General features: G+C 38.1%; 1 long non-coding RNA gene across 1 annotated transcript; it reads left to right on the top strand.

Annotated features, from left to right (window-relative positions):
* Positions 1-215: 215 nt before the first annotated feature.
* On the top strand, positions 216-4,767 carry LOC131138733 (uncharacterized). The gene is made up of 3 exons (XR_009132129.1): positions 216-322; positions 1,169-1,342; positions 3,358-4,767. It is a non-coding gene; the product is annotated as an uncharacterized LOC131138733 (long non-coding RNA).
* The last annotated feature ends 542 nt before the right edge of the window (positions 4,768-5,309 follow it).

Raw genomic sequence — 5,309 nt, 5'->3', positions numbered from 1 at the left:
CCCTAGGGGGTTGCGTTCAAAGACCTCACGTCTTTCAAGCTGAATTCACATGTTTTGAAAGTATATGTATTTAGATGTATTTTCTGCTTTTTCTACTTAAACGCAGTTACGTTAATGAGTGATGAGAATATCCACTAACCGTTTTTATTTGTCTTCCTGTTAATTTAAAGCACGCATACACACATAATATTAAAGGTTGCTGTGATCGTAGTGTCCCTGAATGCATCAAGTTCTCCTTCCAAGGAGGAAGTGTCAGAGGAGAGACGTGTTTGTTGGAGATACGTAAATGGTGTTGGGATTGCGCTGCTGTTGATATGTTCAGGTGAGAATAACGTTCTAAAATAGTGTCAGAGTCTGCGTAACTGTGTGGGGACGTTATTGTGCCTCCGTATGCCGTCATAACCGAGAGTTGTGGCTGGCCATGATGCTAGTGTAACAGTTTAATTTGGTGTAAATTGATTGGTCATGCCTGGAGAGTGGGCGCATGGATGACGTCAGGAACATGCGACTGTTGTCGAGAGGTTATTAAAGTCATTTAATAAATGAGTTGCTGCCATTAACGTGTTATTGTTGAGCATTATCTCTCTGGTAACTTTCATTTTCATCAGATTTGCGTTAAGAGTTATCTTTAACTCCATTCTGAAAAAAAAAAAACCTAAATGTAAAAGCTTTTGTATAGATAGATATAATAGATATAAACATTTGTATAGATAGAGGCCAATACATTACAAATAAATAGTTTAAGGCAAGTTATGATTATTATAGTTCTCTTGACTTATTATTTGAAAGCTTCTAGTAGGAGCATTTTTTATATTAAAAAACTATTTTATATTTGGATCACATACTCAATGACTAAACTCAGTTGCGTAGGCTACGATATGCATTTTTATCATTACAAAAAGTATGCAGATCTCCTTTCTGCACTTATTCCCATCAAAAATGATTTCACAGGGAAAGTCAACAATTTTCATCATGGGAAGAAACCTAGCCTAGCATGTGCGCCACACTGATAATGTTGGATATAAATTAGCGTGGATTTCTAGGTTAAAATACTTGTAAAGATAAGAGCGACTCCTTTAAATTACACCTGAGATTTGGTCGGCTGTACAAAAGCCGGGCGTAATTCTGCAGACATAAATCTGATTGTGAGTGGTTTGTGGTTGCCCAGGTCACTTCTTCATGTGGGAAAAGAGAGATGAGAGGCTGGGGGTCAATCTGGGCTAAGCCCCGCTGGTGCCAGTGGACTCCCCGGTTTTTCCCCCCCTCTGCCGGGACCCCTCCGACAGAGATGACATCACAGCCTGTCAACCAGGACGACTTGATGATCGTTTCAGGCCGTCAGGTATGCTGATGAATATCGCTGAAATAAATGGATTGTTAGTATTAGCAAAAGGAGCTACTGTAAAAGATTTGGAACCTGGTCAAATTTAAGTTACACCATAAAATCATATATTTAAAAAATACATATTTATTCACTGTGTTGAACACACCATTTAAACTTTTTTGACGTGCATTTTGGCTATTAAGTCTTATTTAGTCTTATTATTATTATTATAAGTCTTATTTAAAGCATCTCAGTTCATGAAAAAGAGTTGTCTTCATTATGATATTTTATTTACAGTCATTTTACTTTAATCGTTGTTATTATACACTGGAGATGTTTGAAAGCCCAAGCCAATATTGTCAATGCAAAATACTGATCATATGGAATTTGCAACATTAAAAATGAAGCAGCAAATACAAGATTTGTGGCTATGACTTTACTTAACATGTACAATAGAATGGTACATTTTTTTTCAATTAGAAAAGTATTACGTTGATTTGTTGCCTCTAACCGAACCCAATTTCCCCTACAAAGTTCCCCACTGAGGGACGAATAAAGGCATATCTTAATCTTAATCTTAAAGCTCCAAAATCGACCGTGAATGACGGAAAGACCATTCTTGGTCTTGATTTTCCTGGAAGACGGTGCTACACTCGAACCAAGCATGTCTGATCCAGCTGATCAGCTGATGCGAGCAACCCAAAAACCACTGCTGGCTGCAGCGTCTTTTCTGGGAGCCGGGGACCCGAGGCGCGAGCCCGCTACCCTCCGCGCCATTTTCTCATTCCCCCGGCTTTCGCGTGTCGGCTTCGCTTTGCAGTTTCGGCCGCTGAGGAGAAACAGACGCCTCCTCTGTTGCCGCCCTCCTCCACCTTCTTTCTTCTCTTTCCTCCCCTCTTTGCCCTGCAGGCCTTTTTTTTATGGCAGGGCTTCTAACACATGACCTCTGCCATGCATTAGACGCCATGTACACGTCCAAAATAAAACAGCATGTGTGAGATGTGACTTTTTGTCATAAAATCTTTCTGCAAGGTGCGTCCAACTCGCTACCTCGGCAACAATACATAAATAATTTCGGATTTATTCCCCGACCGCCATCATCTTGTCCTTTCATCTCGTCTGGACACACACCGCTGTGGAGCGTCCAGTCGGGCGTCACTTTATACAGCATGACAAGCCGTAATTTGGTTTTTGCCTCATTTGCATGAGAAGGAGTCGTGCTTCCTGCCGCCAAGATGAGTGAATTACAAGCCGGCTCTTTTATTCTGACTTGAAATAACCGAGGCCAAAAGCTGGGAGGTGAGGGAATCTGACATTCCTTTGAGGAATGACGTGCAGGTGAATGACATCATTGTTTTCATGGAACATTGTTTCCACTTAACGTGAATGCATTATTTACAAGGTGAACGCCAATGTTATTATTATATGAATACCGTTTTGAAGATTGATTGCATACAAATACATTACTTTTCGCTCTTTTTTTTTGCATCACAAAATATCAAAATACATTTTACGTACTGCATATACAGTGTGATGCACATTTTAAAATGTATTCATCAATATACATTTGTACATATAAAATACACATTCATCAATGCATTAATGCAAATGTATTACTTTTTATTAATTGTACATATACATATTCAACTACATTTTATAAATGTTTACATAGTTTTTTTAAGTTTATGAATTTAACTTAAATAACAGCATTTTAATAAACATTTTATATTTTCTGATGTTTTACTTACACATTTTACATATTAAACTATACATACAGTGTAGACAGTTTTATGTATGAACTCAGTTTTTATGTGATGCCAACTTACTTTTATAAAAACATTTAAATACATGAAATAAATTAAAAAAATATTTTTTTACTGAATACATTTTTTGATGCTAAATTATGCATATAAATAGTATACATTATGCTTATATAATACATGCTATCATATCGACCTTGAACAACTGACGGCATGCTGTCACATGACGTGCATTTAATTTTCTGGTTTACCCCGCCTCTCGCCCAATGACAGCTGTACCAGGGCATGGTACAGAAAATGGATGGATGGCTGGCGACCAGTGTACACGGCCTGTCGACCGAAGTCAGCGAGGATAGGCTCCAGCACCCCCCCGCAGCCCTAATGAGGATAAACGGAATAGACAATAGATGGATGGATGGACCTTTGCGATCAACGTCATGGTTAGACATTTTACAGTGATAAAAATGTAATTTTCCCTTCTCTGATTTAACGTTTTTGGGGTGATTTTAGGCCCTGTGTGTTAATACACTATGTCAAAATGAAAAATAACTGTCCAAATAAAAGTACATAAAACCGCTAAATCTTACCCTGGGACAATAACGAAATTGCGCATTTTGATCCCCAAGCCTCAGACTGGTGAACCCTGCTTGAAATGATAAAATAGGAGATTAAAGGCTTACATCTAACAATGTTTTCCATCTTGATGCGATTATTCCAAGAACACTCTGATCATTTTCTATCATTTCCGTATGACATCATCACAACATCAACTTGATGTCGTTTACTACACATCCTCCGTCTATGTCGCCCACATGGGACCGCCCATGTCAGCGTCAAATGTAAAATATAAATATTTCCCCATGGAAGCATTTAAAAACATATTGTGGTTTATCTTTTTGTTTGCCGTAGGATTAAGTCACCGTTTCCTGGCATGTTTGCACCACATCCAGTCCAGTCCTTTGTTTCCCTCACTCTGTCTGCCAAAAATACGTTTTTGTCAGCTTTCTTTCCGTGTTGAGTCTCACTCCTTACAAACAGCGATTAGTTTGTTCATTTTTAACAAATTTTGGGAGGATGTGGCTTTTTCCCTCTCCAGCTTTTAAAGGGTCTAGCCAAGTAGTCTCCCTCCCCTTCACCACCCTGAATATCTCTTTTCATCACAATCACCTTGGAATAAGACCAAAGGTCTTTTTTACATTTGACTGATAATCATATTTAATGCAACCAAAACCATCAAGTTCTATAACCGCAATAAATATGTATTTTTTTTTTATACTGACAATGAAACAAATCCACTTCCTTGCTTTCATAAAATGACATAACGACGAAAAACCACATCCACCACATCATGATTGCTCATATGTCAACCTGGACTTGATATACCACGGTTTATTTTCCTGTTGGGGAGTTGTAACATCGTGTTAAGGAATAGAAATCTAATCTAAATCGCGTAATCTAAAATATGTAAAAAAAAAAAAAATTGTAAATAGAAAATTAATTCATTAAAATTAACAAATAAATAAAAATATTAACTTTTTAAATTAATCAACAAAAAAACATTAAGATTTATTATTTTCAATACAGGGACATACGTAGAGGTAATCAATTAAAGAGCCTTTAATTGTATTTTTACAATACATTTAATAATAATGTGAAATCAAATATCAAATCAATAGATATGAAAGCACAATAAATAATATAGAGTCGGAAAAGCGAATAACAAAAAAAGGTAGTGTATTAACAAAAAAAAATGTTGTTATATTTACATATGCAGTATTCAGGCTAGCCAAAGCTCATATAAATACACTCTGCATTAAAACCCATACATTACATTACAAGCAAAGTGTAAGTGTGTGCGTGTGTGTGTGTGGGGGGGGGGGGGGTGTCTTCGCCTGCACTGCTGTTTGAGAAATGTTGCGTGAGTTCGCATGAACACGAGCGTGAGACTGCTGACACGGAGCTCCCTCGTGAGAGCCGTACATTATCATCGTTTATTTGTGAGGAGGATCGCACTGTTCCTACGCGTGTAATCCATTCTCATGTTTTTAAACACACACCTGCCCCAAAAGGGGGGTTAGCAGGGGGGGGCTACTTGACATCACATCAACAAACCAAAACACGGGGCTTCCCTCTCTTTGTGAGAACCAATAGAAGCAGCGCTCCCCCTCCCTCCTCCCCAAAATAACCTCGGAGACAGGGAATGGGGTGCGTTATTTTACGGCATA

This window comes from Doryrhamphus excisus, chromosome 11 (assembly GCF_030265055.1).
Source record: "Doryrhamphus excisus isolate RoL2022-K1 chromosome 11, RoL_Dexc_1.0, whole genome shotgun sequence".
Taxonomy (NCBI): Eukaryota; Metazoa; Chordata; class Actinopteri; order Syngnathiformes; family Syngnathidae; genus Doryrhamphus; species Doryrhamphus excisus.
The sequence above is the reverse complement of the archived record's forward strand: the minus strand, read 5'-3'. Positions and strand labels throughout refer to the sequence as shown.